This window comes from Galleria mellonella, unplaced genomic scaffold (genome assembly GCF_026898425.1).
Source record: "Galleria mellonella isolate WM207_F2 unplaced genomic scaffold, CSIRO_AGI_GalMel_v1 utg1267, whole genome shotgun sequence".
Lineage (NCBI taxonomy): Eukaryota > Metazoa > Arthropoda > Insecta > Lepidoptera > Pyralidae > Galleria > Galleria mellonella.
The window spans coordinates 410,342-425,069 of NW_026441987.1; the positions used below are offsets into that span (position 1 = coordinate 410,342).

Sequence of the window (14,728 nt, forward strand, 5' to 3'; positions counted from 1 at the left end):
TACGACATAAGTAACTAATTTACTGCATGCCGGCGAATATGTCTACAGTGAATGGATGTAACCTTAGGTATCATTTAGTATGATGATAAAAGGGAGTGGGGAATAAAATGTAAATACCATTAAAGTACATTAACTGCCAGAAATAAGAGTGCTTGCTCTAGTAATTTGCCTCTGTTTTTGTTTATCAAATTTTTTCTGTACTGGGCATTTATCATCAGGTTTTGGTTGTAGAAGCTATTGAGCAGATCTACCTCAAAAGATGTGAGTAATGAAATGAAATGAAATGAATTTATTTTGCTAGAATCTAGGTAGTTTTCGATGAAAGAGCTTTACATTTCCCATATACATTCTGCCTCTATGTCGGCGTGCAAATTATTAACAATATGAAAAATTTACATAATTCTACATTATATTTCCCCTTATTAGTCATACTATTTAACACACACACATAATTTATTACAGTAAATAAAAAAGAAAACAAAAGCCAAAATGTCAATCACATCTTCAGTACAGACTGTCAAGTACGTTTGTTTTTTTAGATAAATATTAATTGATGGTATAAAAATTATTACATAACAGCCAATTCCTAAGTTTATGTTTGAACACTGTATGGGCTGTTATTTCTCTAATGTAATTTGGTAGATGATTGTAAACTTTAATAGCCATACAATATGCATTTCTTTTATGTAAAGAGTAGAATAACTTGTAGGACTGCATCAAAGCAAAAGTAGTAAAAACAGATGTTTAGGGCTGCTTTACAGTATTTAGAGCTGTTAGTATTGGATACGGTTGCAATTAAACGTAACCTCTAATAGGCATCTTGTCTTTTGCATTATTTAAGTAGAAAAAAAAAGAACTGAAAAAAAAAAGAACGGAAAAGGAGTTATTTCAAGGAAAACACATTTGTGTCTTATCGACATTAAATTCGGCTGCCTTACATCTACACCAAGCGACTTATTCAACTATAGCCTCATACTTCGGCTGAATTGCAGTATGACTTTTCTATCGGTGGCAAATGTATAGTTTGCATGCAGCGTATCATTATCTATGTAATAGTAAATTTATTAATTATTCATAGATCTATAAGTTATAAATTAGAAATAATGTAAAAACACATAGATCTTTTCTCCTCTTGCACTGTATTGGATTGTTTTAAAAAATATTGTGATTTGCTACATATTTCGGATAGCATCTAAAGTTGTGTCTAGTAGGCCAAGACAACTGTCATGGTGGACAATTATAGCAACAGTTCGAAGAGAGAACTTTGCAGTGAAATTTACTTAATAATGTGACTCAAGATCTTCATCACGCGGATTAGTAATGCACGAGTAATGTCTCTGCTGTTGAAAGCCTTTCATTAGTCGCGGTGGCTGTTTACAACCTGTTGGATAGTATATACAATTTCTATACTTGTTTTAAAATCCGTTCATTTTTACCTCATATGCCAAAGTTGTCGAATGAGCTCCCGTCTTCAGTTTTCTCCTTATAATTATTATTATTATTCTTATTCCTTATTTGGAGCATTTCAAAAACCGTGCTTACAAACATTTAAAAGGCCAACAACACACAAGAAATTCCTCTCGTCTTGCAGATGTTCATGGGAGACGGTAGTCATTTTTTAACAGGTGAATCGTCGACTTGTTTGTCTTCCTAATAATAAAAAAAGTAATCACATTAAAGATACTTTGTACAATTTCTAGACCAAGCCATCTACTTATAATTGTCCGCTAAATCCCTTAAGAGATAAATAGAGAAAATCAAATGCCAACAGTATTTATATTCTAACCTTTTTTTTCTAATATTTGCAAAATTTTTGAAAGAGAGCATATAATGCACCAATTAATGTCAAAACAATAGATTAATATTATCTTTGACACGCATGTTGCTATATGCACCACCAGGATTGTTAGCGTGGGCATTAAAATATATCAGCTTATACTAGTTTTAGTGCAAACTAGAAAGGAATTTATGGCAATTGGTATAAATTATAGCAGCATTAATGCGGGGCCAATTATACGGAGATAGGCCGTCATATCCTAGCGGTTGTTTTAGGGCCTAATGTTGTGTGGTGTTAAAACGTTTATTTAATAGGTTATAGTCTATGTTGTTTGGTAGTTTTAGATGTAACAGTTTTAGTGGATCCCATTATTGATGATGTTACTATTCGTCTTTAGAATAATAATTGACTATACGTATACATGATACTGCTCATGTCTATAGGCGACGGTTACCACTTTCCATCAGGCGGGCCGTCAGCTTGTTTGCCATTTTAAGTTGTATAAAAAAAAAAAAAACGAAAAGGGAAGGGTTTTGATGTAGGCATATGTATGATACTTAATAGATATTTTCCTGTAAGTAGAAATCTTAGGTTTTGTTTATGTCTTTTTAAAAGGAGGATGCTCTTGACTTATCTGTATTTTTTTGTGTGTATATTACGAAATATTTTTGTTAGCAATTATTAACCGATTTTGATGTTTTTTCAATGTTGATAGCTTACTCTCGTATTTGTTTCCTATAAATTTGTTATAACTAAAGTCCGTTTTTGTGCGGCGCAAAATTCGAATCTTAAATAAGAATTTAGAATAAGTTTAAAGATTTCAATTATGTCATTCCAGGAGTTTGAATGTGATATAATAATTATCTTGAGAGTATTGCTGTTCTAAAAAATGTTAAACTTTGCTACTGATACTGTAACATATAATATTCGTACTTCATGTAACAAAATATTGTGAGACGAATTTTAAGTATTTGCAAGGAAGTGTATTTCATAAAGTTTACAATAAAAAAATTACTCGGGTACAGTATAAAAAAGAAGTACATATTGTACTGAGTCGGGCAGAATTTTGCGTAAGATTATATCAATGAGATTAAAACAATGTGCCTTATAAATTGTAAATAGAACTTATTGTATAAATGGCTACTTAATATAACATCTATTAATGGTATTCAAATGTGAGTATTTATGACAAGTTCGGGTGTGCCAATACAAGGCCAGTGCGTGGGTTAGTGAATGTTGGCGCCATGCAGCGCCCTTCAATTGCTTTGCAGACGAAATTAGGGTTGACATCCGTGTATTGTACATTAGTATATTAATATTTCTCCTCAATATTAATCTATATAGATGTACAAAGGAAAATATCCTCTCTCAAGATTATCATATACTAGTAACATGTTACAGCTTTCCACGGGTAGATTTTGTTTTTAATGGACGGTAATGGAATGGTAGCCCCGCCTGTGCTATCGGTATACACGGGCGGGGCACCAGTGGAAGATGGTAGGTGAGGTTGAAAGCAGGTCAGTTAGCCCATCCTGACGAATTCAACTTTAATTAACCACGATGGTTTTCAGGGAGAACTACGTGGAGATCGACCTGATAATGTAGCTTTTTATAGGTGAAAGAAATTTTAAAATTAGTTAAATATTTTTTGAGTTTATTCATTATAAACAATAAATCAAATATTTTCTTTTTGTAATAATAGTTTTTTTTTATACAACTTAGAATGGCAAACAAGCCGACGGTCCACCTGATGTAAAGTGGTAACCGTCGCCTATAGGCATGAGCCATGGATATAACAGAGTACACTGTTTCGTCCATGATACCCCTACGCGTTGTCACTCCCGAGGACCCAGTTTAGTATAATGTATCAACATTCTATCTATACATTTATTTTGTGCTCAATAAAAATTCTATATTATATTTAACTTTAAGAAAATTTAATAAATCAAATGAATTTAACTTTTATTAAAAACAGAATATTATTATTAATAATATTCTTTAAGCTAATTAAACAGTAGGTTGGATTTTGTTTTGACTTAATTTTTCTCCATATTTTCACTAATTAAAAACCGAATTTAATTATTCTTTTCGATAAGGTGACTCTCACATTCATTTTATATTTTATTTCGTCGTGACTGAAATTTGCTTATTCATAAAACAAGATGTTAAATTATTTTAAAGGATCCATTACGTTATTAGGTAGGCCGTTAGCACAAATTAACAAATAAATATCTTATAAGTGCACATTTATTATCTGTTCTTTATTTCTTGAACATAAAGCAGGTCTCACGGGAAAAAATAACTCATAATACGCTTATTGGGAATGGGTTATCAAGAGCTTAAATTATATAAATTTAGGTAGAAAAAAATTATGTAAAGAAATTGAATATTTATAACACTAATTAAAATTATTTACATCAATATATATTTCAATAAATCTATTAAAAACTATATATTAAAATAACAATAAATATGAAATGCCTATATTTAACAGCGAATTTGCAGCAGTTGTGTTTGCATGGTTGTATTGTATTGGTTTAAAGAATAGGATATGACGGTAAATTTACAGGGTACAGAGAAATAACATCCGAGTCCTCAGGAATGGCAACGTATGGGGGGGTATCATGGGCGAAACAGTATACTCTGTAATGTCCATGGTACTGCTCATGTCTATAGGCGACGGTTGCCACTTTCCATCAGGTGGGCCGTCAGCTTGTTTACCATTCTAAGGTGCATAAAAAAAAGAATTGTTGAAATAATTATGATTGTGTAAGATATCTTTATACAAATCTAATTTATTTTTAAATTTATCGTATTTTTAATTTTTGAAACCAAAGAGGATTATTACAATTTCTAAAATATATATACGATATTATAACTTTTCATCTTTGCCCCCTGTGTTGTAAAATAGGAAAAAAATAGCAAAAAGAAAATTTTTCTTTTTTTTTAATAAATGAATGACATTGTAAGTTTCTCACAGATGAAAATATACCTATTACGTATAATATTATCAAATTGATTCTCCAATATATTTCTATTCCATTGAGATTCAAGATTCTTAACTACATAGGGTTTTAGTACCAGTATATCACCTTTCAGACGCATAATTCAACCGCGGATCAGACTGGGTTTTCCCCAAAGTATTCAGTAAGCTGCGAAGCGAGGTAATGCGGTCAGAATTGGTATACTAACGACGGTACGGGCCTAAATTTTTACATAATATGATTTATTTAATTTTCCTTTTTGTTATTGTTTTTAAGTTTTATATTTATGACATGATACCATATAAATATGTGTTGTTATTAATTTTACAACAATTTTACTGTTTATTTCTTGAAAAACAATGTATAAATAAAATTTGATTATAATTACATGGAGAGTAGAGAATCTTTTAGAGGATTTATGTGTCGTGGTATAGGTACTTCTAAAATTATAAAATATTTGTAGTCTAGTGTTATTTAATTTATTATAATTGTTACTGCATTTTCTCGCACTGTATAACTATGTTAAAGTAAATGCTGTGAATACCTATAATATGCATGTGCATTAATATTGTATTATATTTAATGTTTATTATATATGTTATAATGCAATATGCTGTTGGTGTTCCTTTAAATAAATAAATAAATAAAATCAATAATCACACCAAATAATAATAATAATGATTTTGTATGTAATGATTTTTATATAAATAACAACTAGCTAATAAATACATATTATTTACCTTTAAGATAAATATATTCCAGTATAGTTTTATTGTGTGTTATAAGATTAAACTAAAACAGCTCTCCGTTACTTTTTTTTTCATGTATATGTACATTCTTGTTTACTTAATTGACTTACTGAACTCTTCGCCTTGTAGATCATCAACATAATTTATCCCAATTTTTTGTTATGCAATTTAAAATGGCAAACAACCTGATGGAAAGTGGTAACTGATGCCTATAGATATAAGACAGTACCATAGACATAATAGAGTATACGGTGTCGCCTATAGTACCCTTCATGCGTTACTACTTTTAGTATCAGGCGTTTTCACTTTTTTATTGTTTAACATATATCATCATCATCATCATCATGTCAGCCTTTAACTGTCCACTGTTGAATATAAGATTCTCCTTTTGGAGGATTTTGTCAGTTGCCACGCTTAGCAGGCGGATTGGTAACCGCAGTTAGGCTTTGCAGATGTTTTAAGAGGGACGTTGCTGTCCATCACTCGCCCTCCCTTATTCGCCTCTCATGACACCCACGGGAAAGAAAGGGGTAGCCTAACATATATGCATATACCTACCTAACTAACATATAACAAATGTGAATGTTTTATTAGGTAAAATTATGTTTCTTTTCAATTAAATAGACCGTGGCCGAAGTCTCGCTTGGGTAGTTACAACCCTTAAGGGTTTCGCTTAAAACATTTTGTTAAGACTGCCAAAAAGGGAAATACATTTACATACACTTTTTATTTGTATCGATCATTTTGATTCAATTCTTTTTGGGTTCCAAGACATCAATAAGTTTTCCTCGAGGACCGCGTGGGCGTACTTATTTAATGTCAATTGCATGGCAAAATGGCAAACGCAGTACTGGGAATGACGACTATTCCTATTGACTTTGATGCAAGGGGAAATAGAAGCTGTTAGCCGTATGTATTAGAGTTTATACAGGTCTTCGAATATTGTATTGGAATATAAATTTTGTAAATCAAAAATTTTGAAATGATAAAAATCATATCGCCATATATATTTCTTTTTTATTTGTGAAAATGGTATGATAACCCCGCCTGCGCTAACGGGATACGCTGGCGGAGCACCAGTGAAGGGTGATAGATGAAAATGAAAACAGGTCAGCCCATCATGATGAATTCATCAGGAATTAACCATGATAGTTTCCAGGGAGAACCGCGAGGAGGTCGACCTGGTTGGGTATATTGCTAGCAATGGGATTCTCAGTCTCCATCACTAACAATCCCTTTCCCCCCATGCCGCCATATTAATATTTTATATATATATATATATATATATATATATATATACATATATATAATATATACATATATATAATATATATAATATATAAGTTATACGATGTTTTTTAATGGATGCTATCGCAATGGTAACCTCGCCTGCGATAACTGTATACGCTGGCTGGGCACCAGTGATGAATGGAAAGGTAGGTCAGTTAGCTCATCGTGATGAATACATCTGGAATTCAGCACGATGATTTCCAGGGAGACCACATGGAGGTCACAACACTAAAGGTTTTGCAGCTGTGCTGCCAGCCTACCAAAAAGGAATATCTTCTTTTCTTGAAGGTTATGATATTGTATCGGTTCGGAAATACTGTTGTTGAAAGTCGATTCCAACGAGTGGTTTTACGTGGAAGAAAGTGCCTTACAAATGCACTGTGGAAGACCGCTACTCATCCATGTGTTGTCCCTGAAAACTATCTTAGTGGTAATTATTGGCTATTCATCAGGACGAGCCAACTGACCTGCATAAATCCTCACCTATCTTCCTTCACTGGTGCTCCGCCAGCGCATATCAATAGCGTAGGTGGGGTAACCATTCCAATCTCATCCATTAAACCCACGCAATGTTACGCCGCCATTCTGATATATATGCAGACAATAAGGACATAATAGCTTTTTACATTATCACAATCCCAAAGAACTCTTAATATATTGTGTTACAAATCGACATTTGAATATATTACGTATAATTGTAATTCCTTGAATTACTTATTTCTTCAATGAGATACAAAAAAAGTAAAAAATAATCTTTAAGAATGTTTCCTTTTGATTAGAGGGAATTTAAAATGTTTTTAATGTTGTTATTGAAGTTTGAACAGTGCTTAAGTCATAATTTGGCAAAAAGAAAAAAAATTGAATAAAATAGCTATTTCTGATTTCTATTGTATTTTTTTTATTTCAATAAGTTTCAATATAGGGCAATTGTTTGAAATTGTGAGAGTTCAGCTGATACACACTTAATAAACGAATCAAATCAACATAATGTAATCTTTTCTTGTAATTGTTTGTATCTATAATAAGTTTCCTACTGTAACCTTTTGGAGGAAACAATAAAGAGTATATCGATATGTCTATTAAAATAAAACTGTAAAAAAAAAATACTTACGTTCTGTTAGAACTTCACTCACCGTATGCTTGTACTTTCATATGTTATGTGATACGATTACGTCAATTCAGAAATGATTAATGAGCATGATTTTGAAAAGGATAGCATTACTTCGTGGTCTCTCATTAAATTTATTACGAATAATATGCTGATTTCGCGCTCCACATTTTTAAACCGACTTCAAAAAGAAGGATTTTTTTTAATGTTTAATACCTCATAACTCCGTCAATTATAAACTGATTTGGAAAATTCTTTTATGTGAAAGGATATACTTACAAAATGGTTTTATCCATCGCCAAGGGGCTATAGATTTCTTAAACCGCGGAATATCGTAAAGGTAACAGACAGAATCTATAAAATTATGGTATAAGGCATCATAAAAATTCCCAATGAGTTGACGTGCAACGGCTTAGTTATATACCCATACGCGAATAAAAGATAAGATTGGTCACAAAAATTCTATCAAAATCGGTTTAGTATTATAGTTTTAAATCAAAAAAATTAGATTTTTTAAATCTAAGTCATTTATTTGGTCGTGATTGAACTTGTTTTTTTGTGGATCACAATTTGAAACTATTCATATTTCGTATTCATGTGCATTGTAAGGTATAGTTTGTTTAAAAAAAAATTAGTGTAAAGATAACCGAGGTTTGTTGAAATTATCACTGAAATAGTCTTTCAATTAAATTAGCAACAAATCAATTAATATATTTTTCATTTGACCATTGTTGGACATCAGGAGACTGTTTCGTTTGTTTACATATAATATGTAAACATAAGTTTAACTATTAGTATTATTTAAAATGAAAATAGATACCTGAACAATAATTGTCGAAAATGACAAACATAGTAAGATCATAAAATTTCCGTTATACATATATATACATCAATAATTAGTTAATAGTAAAAGAAATTATTAGAAATTCATTACTTACTTCCTGGGCTCGCTTCACACTTTTACGCGCACAAACTTTTGTAGTGCATTTTCTTAACTTGTTTTATTTACATTCTTGTATTAGGTTTGTTCTGGTGTATAATTTTGTAATTTTATATACTCTTGGAGACATGATGTTTAAGAAAAACTATAGGACATATATTTATATTATATTATAATTATTTTATGTGAGCTTTTTAGGAGATAAGAGTAGGTATTGAAAAGTAACTCAAGGTAGAAAAAATAATTTAATCGAACGACTGAACCGCCATTTTTTATATTTGTTAGACATTTTATTGATAATGCTTTTACTTCAATTAAGCATACACTTTATAGGATGAAATATAACCACCATAACTCATAAATGCTTAAAACATCAGAAGTTTTATTCATACAAGCATTACTGACCTTTATAATGCAAAGATTTTAAGTTACAGGCCCAATAATTTCACTGTTATAATTAGATTAAATCAGTCTCTAAAATATATACACTGAGTATTATTAAGTAAATAGATTGTTCATACAGTGTTGTAGAGAATTAATAAATATTTTGAATTTGAAATAATTAGATTATAATTATAGAAAACCATAGGTAAAATGTTATTATTTCCTGTAAGATTTTTGAGATTCTTATATCCCCAGTATTTAAAGGTCATTTAAGGTAGAAAAATCATACAATGGAATGATTGATATGCAAATATTTTAGATTTACAGGTTTGTACATTTTAGTAGATTGTTATGTATGTAAATGTTATTCTATGTATTTTATATAATGACCTACAAAGTATGTTTATCGAAATTACTAAAGTTATTTACTTAACATCAATAAAAATGTATGATTCATTTATAATGAATTTAAGAAGCTTAAAGTTGCATAATCATAATAGCTTATTTTATCGTGATTGGCATTGACAGCATAGACATACCTGTTTTAATAAAACTGAAGTAATACGTACGCTGTCTCCGGGTGTATTATTGCCTTGACTAACAACTTTCAACTACTTCTCTTAACAAGCTGCGTGATAATTATATTTTTTAACGGGTTGTCATAAAAAGCAAATAAAATTAATTTATCTAAAAGATAATCATGTAAGATAAACGCTTATAAAATGAATGATTTTATGAATCTTATTTATGACGTAGATATATACCTACATACTTACTCATAATTTATTTAATAATATAAATCTCTATTGAAGCTAGGTAGTTATACTTGCATTGCACAGCGAAGACACAGACAAGAGAGCACACAGAGTAAGTAGTACAAAGCACACAAAAAAACGGGGTTGCCACCTTCCAAGAAATAAAGCCATATCAAGACGTAATTGTTGCCATTCATAAACAATAAATATATATTAATATATTTTTGAACTTCATCGAACATTTAAGTTTATAATTCAATATTTATAAATAAAATAAAGCTAGCATATTTATATCTACTTATATTATAAAGTCGAAAGATTTGATAATTTGTTTGTTTGTAATAAACTCAAAATTACTCAACTATTTTTAAAAATCCTTTCAAATATAGAAAGCTGATAATGTATCAGCGCGTAACATGCTATACGAGTATATATAATTAAAAAAAAATCTGTGTAAAGTCGGGTACGATCAGTAATAACTGATATTTAAATAATATGCATAGAAATATTATCAATATGTTTTGAGTGAGGATAAAAATTGAAATTTCTGTAATAAAATAATTAGATCTCTAGATAAATTAGATCTTATTATATCCTAACAAGTTACTTCTTTTAAGTACGTAATATTTTACCAAAATATTACAGTTATTACATGCGACACAAAAAAATGGCGTATTTTATTTAAAAAAAAAGTGTACACAATTAAACAAAAAAAGTGTAACTGTTTACAGATAAACCGTCTTTTACACATTCGGTTCCATCTATAAATGTATGACCTAAGCTTGTCAGATATTTCCATAATGATTTCCACTCGAGAATTTAACGGGCGGTGTATGATGACAGACTCGTTTGATTTATTTGCCCATTGTCTGTCCTTCGATGATTGCAATTAAGGGCGATTGGAGTATACGGTTTGAAGCATTATTGTAGTGATGGGCAGGATTAACAGATCGAATATTTATTTGCAATTGTCTATCATAGACTGAGATCTTTAATTTGATTGTACTTTTTTGTATTACGTGATCGTTGGATCCTTCTATATATCAATAAATATATCGTCATAGTCGTAGAATACTAATAATAATAGTAGAATTTATATTTATTTATAATGGTCGAGCGATGGGTAGCAGTGCCCTTATTAAAACATTAGCAAAGCCTAACTGTAGTTGCCAACCCGTTTGCCAAGGATGGCAACTAGTGGCAAAACCTTCCAAAGGTAGGCTGTTCAGCAGTGGACAGTTAACAGCTAATGTGATGAAATACCATCCTTAGTATGTTTTTTTATAACATAGAGAGCAAACGAGCATGCATGTTCCTGATGGTAAATGATTACTGTCGCCCATAGCTAGTGTAGTATTATATTATTTGCGCCCTTAGGCATTCGCTACATTAGAGAAATTGCAGATGTGATGCTGGCCTTTAAGAAGGAGTATGCTCCTTCCTTGAAAGTTTCAATATCATAACTATTCAGAAATACTGCTGCTGAAAGTTGGTTCCTTACTTTGATTGTACTAATATATATATTAACGACTTAACCAGTCACTATAAAATTTGTTATATATATATATATATATATATATATATATATATATATGTATATGTATATATATATATAATGTAGAAAGACATTTATACCATAGGGAGACTTTGTACAAAAGTCGATTGCTTGGGCACCTCTGTCCTATTCGTGTTTTTACCGTGAAGCAGTTGTATTTGCATGGCTGTGTTTCGGTTTGAAGGGTGGGATATGATAGTGAATTTACAGGGTACAGAGGAATAACATCTGAGTCCTCAGGAATGGCCACCCATGAGAGGTATCATGGGTGAAACAGTATACTCTGTTATGTCCATGGTACTGCTTAGGTATATCTATAGGCGAGGGTTACTACTTTCCATCAGGTGGGTTGTCAGTTTGATTGCCATTCTAAGTTGCATAAAAAAACATAGGCTACTATTTATTCCAGATACGCGGACGGAGTCGTGGATAAAAGCTAGTATAGTAATAAAAATATGTCTAGGACTCTTTTGTGTGAACTAATTTTACGTATATTATAGTTTTCTAGCAGGCCAGAGCCTTTTATAGGTTTTTTGATGTTTGTAAATGCAAATTGCCAGTAATAAAATCTGTTTCTTTGATATATATTGAAATGCAATTTATTTTTTTATTTCATAAGTAAAAGGCAATCAATAATGTAATTTTATTAGACAGATTTAAAAAGAAGTTGGAGGATAATACCATTAAACATATCGTATTTTGGTCACGTTATGAGGAATGAAAAGTATTGAGTACTCCAGCTAATTATCCAAGGCATGTTCAACGGCCCAGTTGAAGGGTTAAGTGTAAAAGAATTTAGATAAACTAACCAATCATCTAATGCAGGATTACTGGTAAAAAAAGTGCCAGGAGGAGGCGGCACTTCTAGTTGAAGAACTTGCCGGTGTGATTTGGTTATAGAACTTTAATGCACTTGAGGAAAGGAATTATCAGTAGTATATATATATATATATATATATATATATATATACAACTTAGAAAGGCAAACAAGCTTACAGTCAACCTGATGGAAAGTGGTAACCGTCGCCTATAGACATGAGCAGTACCATGGACATAACAGAGTATACTGTTTCGCTCATGATACCCCGCATGCGTTACTATTCCTGAGGACTCAAGTGTTATTCCTCTGTATCCTGTAAAATTTTATATATTTATATTTTGCTTTTTGTTTTTTTTTGTTGCTTATTTTGTTTTTCATTCTTTTATCTCTTTTACTGTATATGTCTATATTATGTGATGTTTGTATTGTTCAATTCAATTCAATCATTTATTGCTATTTCATGTTGCTGTTACTTGTATGCTGTAAGCAATGTAAATAAATTATCTATCTATTATTACTCTGATTCTCCCTGGAAACCATGCAGGTCCATCATATCATCATCATCATATCAGCCTTTAACTGTCCACTGCTGAACATAAGGGGAGGTTTGGAGGGTTTTGCCAGTAATTGCCAAGCTTGGCAGGCGGATTGATAACTTGTCCGTCATAAGTAGACTTTCTATCTAGACAAATAGGATATACGCGACCTAGATAGAATTTTACGGTCTAAACTAGTCATTCAGTCAAATAGACCTACCTACTACAAAGACATAGTTCAATAAAATATTTATTAAGATGCCATTCTATATATGGACAACTTTATATTCTCTCGATTTTATAGGCATGATGCAAAGATACCGCCGTGACTAGAGTACTGAGAGTGGGTATAAGTGGGAAGAATTTGAATGCATTCAATCATGTTGCATTAATCGAATGGTTTTCAGAACATTGTATAGAATGCTCTGAGGTAAGGTCTAAATCATTGTTATCATGTTTAAGCATTAAAGAATAACATCTATTAGGTACCATATATCTCTTCATCTTTAGTCGAATACTTTTGACAAAGTGGTCATAGTTCTGATAATAGTTATAGAATGATTTTTTTTATATAACTTAGAACGGCAACAAGCTGACGGCCCACCTGATGGAAAGTGGTAACCGTCGCCTATAGACATGAGCAGTACTATAGACATAACAGAGTATACTGTTTCGCCCATGATACCCCCCATGCGTTGCCATTCCTGAGGACTCAGTACCCAGTAAATTCAAAACTTCAAACCGAAACACAGCCATGCAAACACAACTGCTTCACGGTTGAAACACGAATGGGACAGAGGTACCCAAGCAATCGACTTTTGTACAAAGTCTCCCTCTGGTATGATAGATTGCCGTGTGGTCTCTGCATAGAATAAACCACTCTTCCTTTCACGTGGATGTCGTAAAAGGCGACTTAGTGATTTTATTGCTCAAGAGATGGGCAGCAACGCTCCTCTTAAAGCATAATTAAAGCCTAACTCTTGCCAGCCCGACTACCGAACGTGGTAACTACTGCAAAACCCTTGAATAGGGGAAGGCCTATGTTTACCAGTGAACAAGTAATGGCCGATATGATGATGGTGGATTGTTGAGGAGACTCTCTTTCTCGATTGAGGTCTTCGTAATGTGTCTCCATCTATACCTGTTAACAGCCAAGCGAGAACATTCCAGAATAGATTGCTGTGTAGTCGTTTTGATGGGGTACTATACGAGTATAAAAGTTGTCTTTTCTCGTCCGTCTGTATTCAGGACATATAAAGTGAGACCGAACTAGCAAATCTTACTGATTTATTGGTGGAGACGATACAATTTATATAATTATTGTATGCTTGTAAGCTTTCGAAAATGGTATTGATTCAATTTTAACAAAACCTCTATTGGTTATTTTCCGGGTGGTCCCATAGTTATTGTGTTAAAATTAACAAGTACATTTTTTACCACAAAAATGGTAGCTTCAACTGTAATAAAATACATTTATAAACAACGTGATGTTTCATAGACGTATTAGTTTAAAATATTTGAATTTCGAAAGCGGAATTATGTGTCTACAAACCGATTATCTCATCAAGTAGTTTTTTGCTGCTTCAATAATCACTTAATTAAAAAAAGGAACAATACGGAAGTAAACTATATTGGATATAAGATAATTTATCATTAATTGTAATGATTGTAAAATATGAATGATATATAAAATATAGATGAACAATGTTGACCAATCGAGAATTTTCATATTCTGGAAGTTTCCTACAAGGAATATATCTTTTACATTACTTATATCCTATTATGTTATTTATTACGGGTATTTATTAAATTTAAATGTCAGGCACTGAC

The 14,728-nt window shown here is 31.6% G+C and overlaps 1 protein-coding gene across 1 annotated transcript in view; it reads left to right on the forward strand.

Annotated features, from left to right (window-relative positions):
* LOC113516399 (F-box/LRR-repeat protein 7) overlaps positions 1 to 14,728 on the forward strand; it is a 73,972-nt gene that overhangs the window by 35,952 nt on the left and 23,292 nt on the right. The gene's annotated exons all lie outside the window — the stretch shown is intronic.